This window comes from Leuresthes tenuis, unplaced genomic scaffold (genome assembly GCF_036924035.1).
Source record: "Leuresthes tenuis unplaced genomic scaffold, fLeuTen1.0.hap1 SCAF_10, whole genome shotgun sequence".
Classification (NCBI taxonomy): domain Eukaryota; kingdom Metazoa; phylum Chordata; class Actinopteri; order Atheriniformes; family Atherinopsidae; genus Leuresthes; species Leuresthes tenuis.
In genome coordinates this window covers 19,074,233-19,093,014 of record NW_027325364.1, presented here as the reverse complement: position 1 = coordinate 19,093,014, position 18,782 = coordinate 19,074,233, and the positions used below count along the sequence as shown (strand labels likewise).

The 18,782-nt window shown below is 38.8% G+C and overlaps 1 long non-coding RNA gene across 4 annotated transcripts in view; it reads right to left on the bottom strand.

Annotated features, from left to right (window-relative positions):
• LOC140315726 (uncharacterized) overlaps positions 1-18,782 on the bottom strand; it is a 110,408-nt gene that overhangs the window by 18,913 nt on the left and 72,713 nt on the right. For all 4 annotated transcript variants that reach the window (XR_011917286.1, XR_011917287.1, XR_011917285.1 and 1 more), the window contains one exon: positions 7,042-7,104. This is a non-coding gene — a long non-coding RNA (uncharacterized lncRNA). The remainder of the gene's footprint in view (positions 1-7,041; positions 7,105-18,782) is intronic.

Sequence of the window (18,782 nt, the reverse complement as noted above, 5' to 3'; positions counted from 1 at the left end):
GTTTCCAGATGAAAAAACACTGTATTTTAGAAAACTGTATTACAAAAAGTAATAAGCTGTGGATGCAATATCTAACCTCACAAGAAAAAGTCAAAAGTTTTTATTTGAAGGTGTTCTTTTTCTTTCTATTTTTTGTAAAATACTTTCTTCATTATTCCTTGTTTACCCCCTCCCACAATCCCACAAGCTTTATCACTTTACACTTGGTCTATTTATCCTCCTCCACTGCCCTCCTTTCAGTCCTTACTCAAGGTTACAAAAAGTTTACTTTATTTTGACTTTCTTTCATCTATTGCATAACTATTTACCATCCATTCTACCTCCTGCAGATTTGCCTCCCTTATGGGTTTATTCAGTCTTGTTTACAACCTCTTCCCCCCTCCCTCAACCATCCATTCATCTGTCATCATTGCTGATCATCCATCATTAATACAGCCATTCCTCCAGCATTATCATCCATCTTTACTTGTGCTTGTTTATGTCTGCTTGCCATGCTGTTTTCTGACCGCCCTTGCTTTTTTGGACTACTCTCCTTCAACTCTTTACCTTCTCCTTTTCATCATAGCCTCTTTCATCCCTTTTCATCTGTCTATCACATCGGCACAGACTTTTTGAATCACCACTCTCTCTTTCTTTCCATCTCTCCATCCAGCTTGCTGACCTTTACAGAAAGTGTCTTGCATTGCTATTCCATCTTGCCTTGCTTCCAGGGCCTATCTTCTGACTGATTCTAGGTTTTCTGGATTTACCAACCATTTCTCATCCAAATTCTAGTTTACTTTTCCAACTCTTAATTTTTTTTCTTTCCATGTCTCAACCCTACATAGAAAAGTTTGCAGACCATTTGGAGCTTCTTCTACATTACATTCTGATAAACACTTTGGTCTCTGCTGGTTTCTCTCTTTAGATGAGAGACAGTGAAGAAATCCCAAATTTTGACTGCAGAAATCCAGGCAACACTCGCTCACATCGTGAACCTGCATGTGTGTATGTGTGTATGAGAGGGCATGAAGTGTGTTCTTTGAAGGCAGAATGAGAGGCAAGCGTGTGCACTCAAACACACATGCACACACACACACACAGTCAGACCACATCAGACATCCATCTCTCACTCCAGTATTTATTTTTTCTGGCTTATTTATGCAGCAATCCCCTTTTAAATCCAACTCGCACCCGTACATCTCACCGAGCAGCTGGCCTTTCTTTTGAAAGTGTAACATTTCATAGACCTTGAGGAAAAAACGAAAGAATGGGGTGAGAGGGAAAGGGAAGAAACACAGCTAAGGTAATAACCTGATTTCGCCTGAGTTGGTTTTGATTTAGGAGAGGAAGACTGTGTCAGAAAAACAGCAGGCACTCTCCTGTCTCAGTTGCATGCCAGATTTTTGGAGAGAGAAACAAGGGAGGGATGGAGACACGGAGCGAAAGGAGAGACAAAGTGAACAGAAAGAGATAGAAACAATGAATCACACCCTGTACCAATAAAAAAAAGTGAACTGACACAAAGAAACAGAGATACTATTGAGAATATGAACACTCTAAAGAAAAAGACAGGGGAGGGGTGTTGGAGAAGGATGGGTGGGAGGGTATTACCAGTGAATGAATTTTTAATAGTGCCGAGATCAACCGTACCCAGGAGCTCAAACAGAAATAAATACCTTGCTTCCATATTTTAACTTACTTTTTTTAAATTTAGAAACAGCGCTTTTTTTTAGCAGGAAGATTCTTAATCACCCTGCAAACATGACAGAATACCTGACACCAGAAGGTAAGCAGAGACCCTGAAAGCAAGACAGGGAGGCTTATGGGTAAAAGCACACCACTCACACCACACACACACACACACACACCACTGCTTGATTATCGTAGGTGTTTGTATTCACACATGAGGAGCATTTGAATTTTAAACTCCAAAAACATGTGTCAGCCCTCACCCATCTGTCTGTCACCCTGCAACGCCCTGACAATAGCATGAGCACAATTAATTTAAGCCGGGAGAATGTGCCAATTTAGCCCCAATTTCCTGCTTACGGCATCAGATTTGGTTTCAAATGTGTATTTTTTTAGCATAATCTTGAGGCATGCCACTTTTCTTGCCAAGAGCATCTCCATATCAACGAGGATGTCCCAATTTGCTGATTTGGAAGCGCATCCCGATACAGTGCTTAAAACATTTTAGTTTAGCGGCTATGTTCGTTTCAAATGTAGCTACATCCCTGCCTCTCATGCAGGGGATATAAGATGTTTGTTTTTCCACTGGCATTATATGTTCTTGTAGTTCTGTTGCTCTTGAACTTGTATATTCAGATGTTTTGTGTGGATGCATTATTTATACAGTGACATGAGAGGACGGTCAGAAATATCAATGAGCAGCTAATGGATAGAATAGGATCTCAAGAAGCTGGTTTTATTTCACCTTAATTAAGGTACCAGCAACACATGTAGTACTTTAAAAAGGAATAATGAAATGATAATAAAGTCTTGTGTTTGTCTGTGTATATTCTGAAGACATGTCTCAATTGTCTGGTCCTGAGCCTACACCACCTGGCACTCTACTGTCTCAGGAATATTTTCAATAACTGGCATCACAATATCAGCGTGGCGTGATGGATCCAGCTTCACTGGCAAGGACTCAAAAAACATAAATCAGTCGCTCATTTGGATAGTAATTGTTTTCTATTTTGCAAACAGCAGTCAGCACAAGGGCAAGAATGACATTAAGTTAGAGTAAGAGGCCCTTTTCACATTTCTCGTTCAAGGTGGGGGCTTCAATATGTGTCGGTGTCATGTTTGTAGTAAAACAGGTGGAATGGAGGGCTGAAAACACTAAGGTATCCTTCATCTTACAGACTTGTTTTATTTTATGCAAACTTAAAAGATATTCTGGGCACTAATCAGTAATTTCAAGATATTTCAGAGGTAAATGGACAGAGATGTAAAGGCAAAAACCTAACTTACCATATTCAACATTTTACAGGAAATTCATTGGGGTCATTGAGTGTATTTTCCTCCAGTGAAGCTTTCCCAGCTTTTGGCCATTGTTTGCTGAGGGGTCTCTGCATTCAATCTGTAGTCTTCTTCCACTGAAAGCTGTTCTGTCAAACTGAGATCAGGTAATTGACTCAGCCAGTCAAGAATATCCCTCCTCTTTACCCTGAAAGGTTCTTTGTTTGCGGTAGCTGTGTATTTAGGATCATTGTTATGCTGAATGATAAGATGGTCTCCATCTTGAGTACTTTTTGAGCTCTGCGTACACATTGCTCCTGTATACCTCTTTTATGTTGCCTCCGTCAGCAGCAGAATCATCAGTAAATGCCAGTGTTCCTTTACATTGGAGGCCATGCATGCTGAAGGCTTGACTAAATCAAAGAGGTGGCATTCTTTGGGTCATGAGAAGTTCATTTTTTTTTCTCTACTAATTATTCCCGTCATTTTGAAAAAAAGTTTGATTTCAGACTCGCTTGGCCATAGAGGGGGGTGTTCTTCACATTCTTTCAAATAAATGACACAGTATATCTAATAGAAAAAAGTACAAATCTAGACTAAACAACTAAACAATACAAAACAAAGGTGAAGATGGGAGAGCAAAAGAAGTTGTCTAATTCTGAAAGAAAAGAAAAACATAATCACACCAAATTCACCTGATCTCGTTGTCATGCCATTCAGTAGCTTTGATAAGTGCACATCTTTCCATATGTATGGGCAACCTACTCTGCCTACTAACAGGCTCTTGTCACCCATTTACAGCAACAAAATAAATGTCATTTACTTCACTTTACCTACCTGTTTTAATGCAAATGTATTTATTTTGTTTGTGTGTTTTATACTTTCACTCGATTTTCATACTTCGCAACTACTTTATTAAGGTTAAGCACCATAGTTTTCAGGTTAGGTTGACGCATAAAGGTTTAGAAATTAAAAATACACAATACAATTTAGGAAAAGAATGTGATTTGGGGTACTACATGCTGTTGACAGCAGGCCTTTTTGTTGGTTGCATTGGGGAGACATAAAAAATCAAGATATGAACTAGTGAGCCCAGCATGTACCTTTTGCTCAAAATGAGTGGCGAGACTCTGCACTGGTATGACCCACAGAATGGACCCACAACAACAAGGTTTATCTGAAAATGCTGAGGTCAAGTTTCCAATTAGTTTTGAATACATAGCAAAGTCTTAGACCAAGTTGCCCTAACAGGGGAGGAACAAGACAAAACAAAAAAAGGAAAAATCCTGACTGCATGTGGTGTTTAGGAGCGATTCTATGTTTGAGTACAGCAACACTGAAGCAGAGCCAGAAGCTGATTATACAAGTGTTGCCATTTTATGTCAGTAGCAGAATTAATTTAATCCCACAACCACTGCATAAGAGGGGTGAAACGGTGGCTGTTCAGATAAATTTAAGTTGTTTGAGACGTCTGTGGCTTTCTGATTATCACATTTTCAATATTGTGGGATATTACATTTTCAAACAGCAGTTTTAGAATCCCATTTAGTTCAGCTGTATGATTTTCCTTATTCCCTCTTCTATGGAAATTAAATCACAATGCATTTCTCTGAGCCATACGCCTTATAGGATTTGATTTTTACTTAACTAATGTTGCTGTCATCATGCTACTGTTTTTCATCACATATATATGTTTGCAGCTCCTCCTGCACATTCTGACATCATGAAACAGATGTGTAAGACTCAAAGGGAGACAAAAATGTGTTGAGAATTACTAAAGGAGACACACTGGTATTTGGAAGTCTGCATTTGTTTATCCATAATTTTATTGCTGACCCCTCCCTGTATCCAGTCATTCACTGATTTCTCTGTGCTCTTTTCGCTCGTCTTTTTGCTTGATTTTCAACCTTTGCCTGCCTTGTTTATAGACAAACCCCATTTCCAGACAACTTTCAGATTGAAAAGTTTGCTAATCTGTAATAAAAACCTCAATCTATAACATGTTCCTTTGAGCCTTCATCTAAAAGTTTTCTCAGAAGTCCCAAAAAAAAAGTGCCAGAAAAGTGCCAGAAAACCTAGGTCTCTAGGTTAAATCCAGTTGATTCAGCTTGCTTTCAGACAGAAAAAAACTGGTTTTACATCCCAAAGATGAGAAAGACCATCCAGGTTATTATCAAGACTTTGTGTAAACGCCAGTACCTGTGTATAGGGTTACATAAATGTCTATGTCATCCATGACTGGCAGAGTTACTTTTGATGCAGAATTTTGGGAAGCCGTATGACAGAGTCAGAGAAAAATCTTTTTCCAGCTGGTCTGAGTTATTTCAGCAGGACAGTACCAGACCCCATGCTTAACACTCAGCGACACCATGGCTACAGATTGCATGTGCTTAACTGGCCTGCCTGCAGTCCAGAGCTGTCTCCTATTTAAACTTATGGTTCATCATGAGTAGGAGAATGAAAAAGAAAAAACACAGGCTACTGAGCAGGCTGAGATTCCTGTATTCAGCGAGAATGGACTTGTGAAACTGCAACAGTTTGTATCCTCAGCTCCTATATGATTAAAAGGTGTAATTGAAAAAATAGGGTTATGTAACATCATGATAAACATGCTTCTCTCTCAACTTTTTAGCTGACTAATGAAAGCTGACCATAATATTTTAACAATAATCTGCGGTATTACTGTCCTCATACTGTAGAATGCACTCTAAGCACTTTAAGAGAATTCAGATATTTGCAGGGAATTAGTCATTTTTACAGTTGAGCTAAATAGGAAGCTGAAAGAAAAGTAGGCTCTCTTTTATATGCGTATATCTATTATTTGATTAGATATGTAATCAATTAATCAATCTATTTTCAAAGTTTTGTTGATTCAACCTGGCCTTTGTATCCCCTCTTTGTGCCTATGTCAGTGTTCAGAGTGTCATTTGGTTTCCTCCCACAATCCAAAGACATGCATGTTACATAAAAGGTGATTTCAAACTGGCCATGAGTCTAAGTGAAACCTTTCTCTGTATTATTTCTGTGACAGACGAGTGGCCTGTCCTGACATGCACTCCCCATTTATTTCTAATAATACACTGTGACAAATATACAGTAAGAATTTACTGAGTAAAATGCACTGCAAAAGCTTCCTGTTTTACGGTGCACGACTGTTTTTAATCTTACAAATTATCATTTCAACATAAAAGTTTCATATTTTTGTTGAAACTTTTAATTATTTATATGCAATTGTAAGCTTTCAAAGTAGGTTTTAGTTATGAAGCATATTGCTGAAACAAGGTACAGGTAAAAAAAATCTTACAAACCAAGGTCATTAAAATGACATACCATAAAAAGCACAGTAAAGCTCAATAGGTTGAAATCAATAAAAATCAATCAAAGATATCAAAAATTCCACATTCAACATAAAATATAGTAGAACACAATGGGTTAAATCAAGGTGTCAAGCTTTTCTCAAATTGAATGCTTATAAGAAACGGTGGGTCTTCAATAGCTGACTGACAGCGTCTGTAATATGAATAGTCTCCTTTTATTTGTAAATTTTACTTATTAACTAACCATTAAAGATGTGTCTTGTGCATACTGTAAAGTTGCCAACGAGTGGACTGAAAAAATGATTTTCTGACTATCCACAGCAACTTTAATGGTAACAGCCAAGTCTCACAGTTTTACAAGGTTTTTATTTTCCTGCATTCTCATTTATGTAAGCATAGGACCAAAGTACAGTAGGCATAACACAGCTGTACCGCAATTATTATCATACAGTGGTATTCTTTCCTCACCTATTCTTATAACCAAGGGCCGTAACAATGACTCAAATTAAAACTCCCATTAATCCGACAATGTAATCCCTCCATTGCATGAGGCAGTCCTTTCAGCCAGAGCGTGGATTAGAGAACACTGAGACCCTGTGTTGGTGGTCACTGGTGTATAACACCTCATAAAGATAATATGCTATGTGTGTGTGTGTGTGCTTGTGTGCTTCCTGCTGTGCTGGTGGTCAGCATTATGTAGCACAGAGAACTTGCGTGAGTGGGAGGGGTAGGGTGGTGTACATGTGGATAATGTGCTTCTTTTCCTCTTTGTGGTTACCTGGTGAAGAGGAAAATCCCTGTGAGGTGGTCTTCTTGAGATGTGGACCACAACGACAAGGGCCTGTAACAGAGGAAACAGTGAATTATTGAAATAAGCCTGCTGAGTCGAACAGCGTTTGACTAGTCATAGGGCACAGAGGCAGGGTGGAGGAAAGTTTTTGGTTTGATAAAGAACAATTAAAACCTTTATCTATCTATTTAGAGGTTTCTAGTTTGGCTCTAAATATAATAAAGCATTGTTTTTCATAACTTATTCTTTACTGAATGAATTACATATTTTTTATAAATGTTCTTGTTTCAGCCCAACACAAAACAATCAATGAACTTGTTTTCTCTTATCTTTCCTAAAACTTTTATTTCAAAATCAGCTTTGCTTTTCTTTCAGAGGAATTCAGTTTGTTGGGTACTTGATGCCATTCATCTCTCCAGCTCACCCTCTCCCCAGTAACACATAATGCTGGTCACAGTGGGTCTCCTTTTATACATATAGCATCTATAAATAAGATCCAACCCCCACAGAGAAGAAGAGAACAAGTGCACCTCTTGACCCCGTGAATGCATCTCATTCTCTGATATCATTCATTACAGGCAAACGGCAACTGCCAGGCAAGAACACAGGTGGTGAATGAAAAATTGAAACAGTGATGATAATAACCCATTTTTACCCTCTGTGGCTCAGTATGGGAAAATCTATACTGCTTACATACAATCATGGAACAGTGTGTGAACAGGAGAGATGTGGGGCTCCACTCATGTGACTGGCTGTTGCATGCTAAATGGGGACAATCTTAAAATGTTGTCCTAAACATAAAAGTTGTTTATCTCCATTGAAGCAATGAGGCACAGTGTGTGTAGTGCGTGTCTATAATAAGATAAACAGTATGAATAGGATGAATTCATTGCTGACTTTATCACCACTAAAAGAAGCCCACAGTGGCAAACAAGCAGATATGATTTTATTCATCATCATTGAGAGCTTAGGGAACAATAAAGCTGAATGCTGTAAGTATGTTAAAAACAATTTGCCAAATCATGTAGACATGTTAAGAACATAATTATACAGAGAGCAAATGATCAAAACAACAACATAAAGCCTTCAAATGTATTTCAAACCTGAAAAACAAACTTGAACTGAGTTTAATCAGTTGGAATTGTGACATTTGTTGCTGCATCAGATTATTTCTGTAGAGCCACCAACATCTTCCTGTTAGATCTTGTGCACTTGTTTTTTATTATACTGCAACTCTTTCTCCTTTTTTGTCATCCTGCTTGAATGTTTCCCAATGCTCACCAAACTTAACAATTACCATAACATATCTTTCTATCAGATAGAGCCACCCTGGCCAGGCTGTAAAAAGCATGTGTGGGCACGCACAAAGTGTCAGGTACAGTGCGGAGCAAAAATCTCCTAATCTCCTAACTCTTTGCTATTCATGATTTTTTCACAGGGCAGCCATCCCAAATATATAAGGCCCAGACTGCCAAGCTCCAGCCCCAGGTTTGATGTTCCTCCAACATCCAACAGGCTATGATTATTCATTCCTCTTTTAACATAACGCATCAATTATTCAACCTTTGCTAGATCAGTTCAGATTTTTTTCATATAGCAGAAATTACCCTGCGTGTGTGTGGCGTATGTGTGTTTGTCCCCACCCATGGAAGACTGACTATAAAATGTTTCACAAAGATAATATCTCATACTTTAGATGAGTGATGAATGATGCAACAATAAATGATTGTTGCATTAGCATAGGAAGGCAAATACTCCTTTCGCTCTGCCATAAACTGCTCTTCTCCTCAAGGCAACCTGTCCAGACAACAATTGCAACTGTGACTTCGAAAACAGTGTGTGGATGTGTGTTTTCTTTAACTGATACTACTTAAGTAGTAGCCTGCAGCAAGCATGCGAGAAGATGACTTCCAGGTTTTAAAGTTTAGTTTAGTCAATTCAAATATCCTTAAGTAGCATGAACAAACCTACATTATGAACTCCTAAAAGGTAGAACTTAGTCCTGACACCATTTCATTGTTAACTTAATTAGCTTGCAATGCACAAGTCTCTCATTAATTCATACTTTTACAAAAATCCTTCCTTTATCCTTTGGCCTCATTTCCTCCCTCAAACCTCTTCTCACTCTCTTACTTCAGTATACCTCTCTCCCCTGCTGTACCTCTCCTTTTCTTACATCCTTATTTCAGCTAATGAGCCTACTTAAATCTATGCCAAAACACAAACAGCATGGGAAAAAGGAATAGGTGCGGTGCTTAGTCTGTTTGTTAAAGGATTCATCATGTGAGCTGTTTTCAATAAATAATAAATGCAAACGCTGACTTTTGTCTGCAGCCGAGACTTGGAGGTATGAATTATGCATTGTTATTCTTGGATAGGGCAATATGGGGACAGCGTGTGTGGTGTGTGTATAGATGTGTGGTGGATCACTCATACACACCGTGAACACAGTTTCTGAGGCTTACAGTCAGGTTGTGTCCTCATAAATGAGGACTCGAGTTACTGGCTTTACAACTATAAAAGCATTATTTTGTTTGCAAATACATATACCGTGTAAGAAGGTCAGTTTTACCTCTGTTCATACTTACCTCCAAAACATCACAAACACCCCACCTAGCTTGTATTATTTGTCTATCTTCTACTAATCAGGTCTCTTTAATTGTTAAGTAACAAAAACAGGACATGTGTGTTTTAACTGTGTCTGGGAGGATTGTGAGGTGGACCTCCCAGCACATTTGTGTTTGTGCTATTTTTTCCATTTGATCTCTACTCTCCCTCTTTTCTCCACTTTTTCCAGCCTTTTCCTACTCTGTAATCATTACACTAACAAAGAAAACTGCATTTTAATGCTGGACAGTAGAAATGTTTCCCTAGAAATGCTTAAATATATGTTGTTGGGTTTTTTTTTCTATTTCTCATTTGTAGTCAGTGGGAAACATGAGTGAAAAACTTGATGGAAAAATCAGAAAAAAGGAGAACAATTACAAAGAGGAGAAAGGCACTCATCCACCCGCGACAGCGATCATCACTGATCTCTGCTGTCATTTCACTCTATGGTAAATAATTCATCAAAAAGAAACAAAGGGGAAACAAATATGCAAATAAACCCCAAAAAGGCCGGTAACATCAGCCTGCCGCCACAAGGGAAGAATATAGAGGATCATTATTGTGGAAGGTTATGACTGCGATGAATCTGAATTTTTCTTGTTTCATCTACCCTGACAGTGCTGAAGTCACACAGACACAGAGGAAAGAAAGAAAAAAACGGCGGGGATTTGAGGGTTTGATTGAGGAGGGGAGGGAGTGAGGGATAGAGGGATTAAGGACAAGGGGAATGGAAGGATTGAGGGGGGGCCGAGGCAGGGAAGAGGGGTAGTAGACATTGGAGGGAAGAAGAAAGAGATTTGGGAGGGGATGGGAGGATAGTAGGGAGGGAAGCTTTTGAGTGTGTATTCGACAGTACTGTGAAAGGTAGCCATCAAGGGCTTTGATGAAAAGTGCAGGCCTTCTAAAGCTTAGGAGTGACAGCATATGATTTGGTCAAAGCACAAAGCTTTTCAAAGGGAGACATTCTCACTCCCATTCATCCCTCTCAGGTTGAATATAACTTTTTGGATGAGTTCAGGCAAAAATTTAGAATTGGTTTGACAGATTAACTGCATGTGGTATTGTCCCTTTGACTCTCAGACGGTACGCTGCATAGAGATGTAGACATCTTGAAATAAAGGGGAATTATAGCCTATGTAATGTTTCAACTAACTGCCCAGCTCAGCATCTATACAGAAAAGCACATTTTGATCTTTCAGGTCACACAAACTGTGTAATTCGGTATGCTTTAAAGCCCCCTAATTATCTTTCCCCTTGGTTCTTTAACACCAATGATATAAAATACTAATATAACAGTCATGCATGGGATCAGTTGTGCATGTGTTTGACTTAAAGGGAAAAAAAAAGTTATTGTATTTCAATTTTAAAGGATGAGAAAATGGAATTTAGCAAATTATAGACAAAAAACACCTCTAATGGATGTTATTTCTACATTTGGTCACATCTTAATGCTATATGGCCATTGGAACCACAATGCCAATGTGCAAATAGTTTTCTAGAGCAGTTTGGCTTGGTAATGTAGCAATATGGACTATGAGCCAAGACTTCTTAAAATCAAGGGTTGAGGTCCCAGGCCAGCCCAATGATACCTGTGTGTCATTTTCACTCACATACATTAATAAATTATGGTAGAAATGATGTGCAAATGTACCACCTCAGCACATTGATGGACAAACATAATCATGATACCCCTCTTACATGTAGAAGCATGCATGTTCACAAAATTGAAAACACATGCCTGGGAGGCTCTTGTCTGATAGTAGTGTCTATCTGTCTTTTCCCCTCATGCACACATACACATACACACACTCACATAGATAATAGTGTCTAATTTAGGCCCTCGTATCTGTAGGGTTCTCCAGAGGACTAGACTTCATCAGGAATATATTGGTGACCTACATACTACATTAGGGACAGACACACACACGCACGCACACATCAGCGTGACAGTGCTTCAATGCTAGAACACAATTCAACAGCATAGAAATCCGCATAAAGACAAACACACACAGTATGAGGCCACTCCAGCCTGTGTGTGGCTATGCCCACATAAGATACACACAGACACAGACAGAAGGGGCGTAAACATGGCTATATGCAGTTTACATGTCTGTGGTCACCCATTCCACACATGCAATACATGCACATATTTATATAGAAACATTCACTCGCATCCTCTAAGAGGTTGAAATGGTTACCACAAACACTTGAAAAGTAAAAAAAAAAAACAAAGTCCCTGCATGTTCACCAACTCAAAAGGACTTGGACAATGGCCTGATACAAAATTTCACACCCAGATGTGGCATGCCTTCTCTTTATTTTGTGACAAAATAGAGGTGCTGCAGAGGGTGGTGAAATCCGCCCAGCGCATCACCAGAGCACCACTTCCTGCCATACGGGACATCTACAGGAAGTGGTCTCTGAAACGGGCTGGGAAAATCATCAAAGACTCCAATCACCCAGCACAAAGACTCTTCACCCTCCTGCCCTCTGGGAGGCGCTACAGGAGCCTCCGGACTAAGACCACCAGGTACCGGAGCAGCTTCTTCCCCACAGCTGTCACACTCCTGAACTCTGCCTCCTGACACCTGAACAATAACAATGTACTGTATCCCCATATACACACCAAAAACACGTGGACTACTGTATATACTGTATAGATAATCTACTCCTGTTCATAAATACTCATAAATACTCTCCCATACTTAGATTCTTTTTTTATAGGCTATTTATACCCCTTCCTATTTATAACCTGTTTATAGTCTGTACATTCATAGCCAGTATATACCTTTACTTATAGTTATAGCATATTCACAACAACTTTCCTGTACATTTGTAAAATATATATTTATATTTTTGCTAAAGCACTTGTGGATGGATGTAAACTGCATTTTGTTGCTTTGTACTTGTGACATGTGCAATGACAATAAAGTTGAATTCTATTCTATTCTATTCTATTCTATTCTATTCTATTCTATTCTATTCTATTCTATTCTAAATCAAAGCGATAAAAGGTCTAGAATAGATTTCAAGGGTTACATTTGCATTTAGTTGCTGTGGGTAGCTCATGGGAACTGACAAAATGCTTTCCACAGAGGTGGTGATGTAAATTAAGGTAGCTAACATAATAATTGGGAAAAAACAACAATCAGAGAGATAAAAGAGAAAAAAGTTGAGCCCAAATAAATAATTTGGTTCACACTTTAGACACAGGGACATACTAGTGGGTTTGACAACACCAAAAGGCCAATAGGAGGATGAAAGACAAGTTAAGTTGATGGTTGCAGAATTCTGTCTTTAGTAAAGAAATACACCTTTAGTTCATATAGCCAAGTTAAGAAGGATACAGGTGAGATAGGCCTTTTAATTGTTGAAATTTACAATCAAGAGGAGCGTTAATGAAAATACAGTAAACAGAGGATTTACCTTAAAATGAAAACTACAGAAGAACAGAGTCGAGAGTGAAGACACCGAAGATCCAGTCAAAAATTATTCAAAAGAGACTAGCTCTGTATGAAATTACCAACACAAAAAATGCACATTGCTATGTTTTCTTTTTTTTTTTCTTCTATCTTCCCATTTCCCCTGAGTGATTAAAGTCATTTAAGCAGTATGTCGGAACGCTATTGCCAAGTTGCTGGTGATGTGAGGAGACATGGAAGGGTGCCTCTCATCATTGGTTCCTTACACCGGTTGGAAGTATGAGAGCCTTTTTTTTCATTCTGGGGAAATATCCCTTGCACAAATGACAAGATTAAGAGAGAAATTAATAAGAAAGAAAGACAGAGAAGAAACGAAACGCTTACTACAAAATCTATAAGTGTCATCTGTCAAACACGGTGGAGGAAGTGTTATGATATCGGCATTCATTGCTGCAAAAGAAACTAGGTCAGTGGTGTTCACTGATTGTTTGCATTAACTGATAGTATAAAGTAAGTATAAAGATAAAGTATGATGAGCAATACTTATTTTCTCAGATAAGTAAAATTCTGCAAAACAACAAGGACTGTAGTTGTAGGACAATTATATCCTGTGAAAACACAAAATAATGTTAGGATAAAGAAAATGTTATCAATTTATTTAATGACATTTGAACTTCTTGAGTGTAAGTCTTCAATTCTTCTTCAAATCCTGATCGTGTGCCTATCGACATAGTTGTGAACCTGATTGTCAAGAAAATAAACAAAATAAACAAGAAAATTCCCAATATGCATGACAAATAAACCCTAACCCTAACCCTTAGCAACAACAAAACAGAAACTATCCATTCCCAGCATTGCTGGCATAAAACATTACAACCTAACGCAACATTTGGGTATACCTGTGTCTAGGCTTCTCAGGTCTGAGTGGGTTCAAACATTATCCAGAATGCATCTGCTGTAATCTTACAGTTAATTTCAGAACTCACTAACCAATTCTTTACAAGGCTGCTTCATTCAAGATTCAGTGTAGAAACAACCCTCCTGACTGCTGCTTGAGAGTTGATTTTCTCTGTAAGTGGTCCTGGTATCTTGCTGAGGGCAAATCACTCATCAATATGATACAGTAACTGTGCAATGCTTCTCAGACGGACGACTAGAATTGCTATATCTATGCTGTATTATGCATTCTATTGGCACCAGAAGGACCTCCAGTCATCATCCATCATTCATGTGCATCGTCTGTCCGTAAATGTCCAAGACCCTGATATAGAATGGGAGAGAGCAAGAGGGAAAATCTCCACTTAACACACCAGAAGCCCTGACTCTTACTCAAGTTATCAAACACTTAGAAAGAGATTAAGCCCAAGACAATGACAAAATTAAAGGGCACCTGTGAAAAATGTAGCTTTACAAAAGGACGAGAATATAAAAGGAATTTATATCATTTCTATCAAATGGATCCTAAAATCATTTAATTAACATGTATCTTTGAAAATAGTCAAACTATATTCAGATGCTAGAGGCTGGGGAGAGATTCAGAGCAGCTGCAGTAAGGTCTCTGGTAACGTTTGGCGCCATTTATGTGTGACTGTCTGCTCGGTACCATGTTTATATATGGCTAAACGAACCTGACTCATAGACAGTAGGTTTAAAAGAGAAGGAACTGAGGCCCGAACCACAACTGATGCAGAAATAGACATTTGAACCAGCATGGAAACACATTAACTATTTTCATGTTTATGAGTGGTTAGAGGGACTGTGCTCAATGGTAGAGAGGACCTGACTCATACATAGTGATGTCTTTACTTAGTACCACAGCTAAAATATAATAGCAGCTTATGGAGCTGGTGTTGGGCCACAACTGATGGAGAACTCATTCAGTGCAATTACAATTAAAGCAGACACACTGCCTTATTTACGATGTATTTACAATAAATAAGGTCGGATTTCAATCCACGTCTCTTACTGGAGATCATCTAAGGATGGATTAAAGAAATCAGGGCTGTATATTTTAAAGGGGTTATACAAAGAAATACCCTGATGTTTATGAACAGATATTCATTCTTATCAATCTTTAGTCTGTGTCACACATGGAGCTTCTTCCTGAAGTATTTCAAAAACCTGTTTCAAGATTGTGTTAATTGGACGTGATAAAGCAGAAAGGTTCCTCCCTCACTTACTGAATGAGCTGTCCTAAGTCACTGTCCTAATCCCAGTCACTGATCACATAATTATCTGCTGCCTCAGTACATCAGACACTAATTACAGCCAGACTGCAAATGCTAACTGAATTCAATCTGAGCTTTGTTTTCATGTTGGCAAATCTTGCTTATGGAGACAAAGCCTTTTGGTAAAGTTTCAAAATCTTAAAAATATCTGACAAACAGACACAAAGGAGCTTTTTAGCTGTTAGTGTTCTCCATATTGCAAAATGCTTTCTTTCCTAATTCAAAATAATTCTTTGGCTGTCTTGCTCTTGCAGGGTCTAGTGACAGATTCTTGATGATGGGTAAAACATTCAAGTTGCACTTTTTGAGGTGTATTAGGATTGTTATCCATCCTCTTTACATCTTTAGATTTTTTTTAATGGATGGCATGATGGTTGCTTCCGGAATTTGATCGCCTTGAACAAAATCCATTCTTCCGTCTTTGAGTTCAATTTATCACTGTATCACTACCTTAACACAAGCCAAAAGCTAGAGTAATCCAACCATGTGTTTAACATTTGAAAAGGTCTCCTTTCCAAGTGCCTTCTGGATCTTTCTTCTATGCTTGCTGCTGCCAAAATCATCTGTCTTGATTTTATCGACCCAAAGGAACAGCCTTCAAAATGCTTCAGTTTAATTTAGACTGAAATTTGTAAAGTGGATTCAGGAAGGGTTTTCTTCTGACAAGTCATCCAAAGCCTATTAAAGTTTTCTGAATATTTTTTCATTCAATCAGTGGGTGTAATGTACCTTTCTAGGAATTCTGTAGGCTGTTCTCCCAGAAAACTTACATTGCCTTCCAGACCTCATCCAAGCCAACAGTGTTTCTTCACCTTAATGGTTTCTGTGAATTTCTTTGGCAGTACAACTGTAACCTGTCATGCCAATTAGGTAACTTAAAATTGAAATACAGTGAGAGTGAGGGATGCTCTGTGGCGGTGATATGTCTCGATTACATGATGTTATTTTTATGAGACAGAGAGCAAAGGAGAAGCAAATTTAAAGGGACAGAGAACGTGAGAGAGACTGACAGTCGGCCCAGAGTAAGAAGACAGTGAGTGGAACAGACAGCATTTTGTAATCACACATTCAGTGTGTCCCATGAAAGAGCTGAGCCACTGTTATGTAAACCAGAATTAAACATTCATGAGCAGACCATCATCTTACCCTTAAACCAGTTGGGATGATACATTAATGACCCATATGGTGGGTTGGACACGAACAAAAACTCATCTATACTGTACTGTATACTGCCAACAGGAGTTGTTTTATAGGTTGAGTGTGCTGTCAGACTTACACATGGATTTAAAAAAAATCAGAAAAGTTTCACTTTGCAAAAGCAATTTAAGCTATAGTTGAAGTCTATGAAGAAGTGGAGAGGGACTGTTGGGGTTGATGAAGGAAAAAAGGGAGGTATATTAGAAGGGAGAGAGAAGGCAGGGATTAGGCAATAAAAAGACAGATGAGATCAAGAGACAGTTCTGACACGCTCAGGTTCCGTGTGAGCTTGAGAGCAGCTGAGCTGAGTAGTTACACACCCACACAAACAGACACACACATATGCACAACGTTGTGATGTGGTTAGCTGTAACTTTGTGCCTGGCTGGGTGTATATATGAGATGTTTAGAAACGGGCTGCACTGTAGGAAGTTGTGCCAAATCCCCAACACCACACCCCGACAACATGAGGAGAAGGGAACTTAGAGGGCTTTGGGCTTCTGTTGTGGTTTCTTTAATTCCCCCCCTCTCTTTTTTTCTGTCTTTGACTCTCACTTCATCTTCATCTTTACTGTCTGTTTCTCAGTCCAATCCTCTGCTTCCCTTTGGCAATTTCACGGCTTTTTCTTAAATATCTATCTTTTTTTAAGTTTCATTCTTAATCCATTTATCTCTCATTTTCTTTTAGGCAATATACATGCATGAATAAGATATTGCAGTGACAAACGTCATAATATCTGCATTTAAACTGGCAAGCATGAAGGTTTCTAGCATACCAATGTAAATTTGGTCTAGAAATAGGAAATACAAGAGAAGTTCTCAGGGGTTTGTGCCAGTAAACTGAGCCACTGAGGCGCTAAGGAAGTATGACTTTTAGGAACAGCGTCAGTTAGGTCAACACCATGACCGGTTTAAGAACCTGATCTTTTCGGCATATGTGAGCCCAAGTACTGTAACATGAACACAGGAGGAGTTTGGATTACAACTGTTAAAAGTAAATGAGCCTCCTGTCAGATAAACCACACCACTCTGTGATCATGAGGTGGTGGGCTTCATTGTGGTTTCTGCTTTAGTTGTGGTTGCTTTGTTCTTCATTACTTTTTTCCCCTACAGATTATCATGCCATTCATCATCAATCAACCTTCTCTCTCTCACAATCCCAACTTTTTTCCCTTTAAAGTCTGATTTTACTGCCTTTCGATGACTCGAGCATGAGCAACAGCCAGAGCTGTGCACTGTGCACTTTGATTTTCTCCGGCTTATAGCTGATCTTACAGTTTTTTCCATCCTCGCAACCACTTTCTTTTTGTTCTTATACAAACTTTTTGTTTTTCCTTTTGACAGTGAGGCGAGACAGCTTTGCCTAATTTTAAAATAAAAACACAACGCATAAAAGTTTTAACCTGCTATTTGTATCACTTCTCACCAAGGCTGGGTAAAGACTGTTGGGTATTGATTATCTCCATACTCACAGATGCATCCACCCACACATCTGTCACATAAGTACAGCACGAATTCTAACAATTCCATGATTTCACTTATATACACATGGAGCGTGACCATGAGATTATCTGAGTGTTTAGACACATGCAGTCTTCTATTCTACTCCCCCACAACCTCACTTCCCACATTCTCTAAACCTCAAACACCCACACACTGACTCTTGATTCAATTAAACCAGCGGAGTCTGCATTATGACATATACCTCATTGAGAGGAGTGTGAGCTGAGTATGTGCCTTTATGTTGTGTGAGCGAATGCTCCAGGTATTACTCATTTTGTGAGGACCTACTATAAACCTGTGTTTAAGGTTAGGGTTAGGCTACTAGTAGTAATGGTTAAAGTTATCGTAAGTCTCCAGGAAATTAAAGAAAGACAATCTCTGAAGTCATAGGTGTGTATGTTTTACGATGTTAAGGGGGTCCAACGACTAGGTATCAGAAGTGTTCACTGGTCCACTCTAACCCAAGAAACTCAGACTTGAGTAGGTGCATGTGTAAGGTTGAGTTCAGGTTTTGTTCATTTTTTAAGATACTGGCTGGGTTTTATTCCAAAAACATTAGTCTTCAGGTCTGTTTAAGATCATGTGGGATACCATACCCTAGTGGATCCAAGAAGACCCAACCCATATTAGACAGCACAGATTACAATAGACATGCTGAGCATATCTTAGTGTAACAGCTACTGCTAGCAAACAGCAAAGTGCAAGAAGCCACAAGTCGGTATCAAATAACCTGCACAAACATGTGCTCCAGCTCAGGTTGTGAAGGGTCACA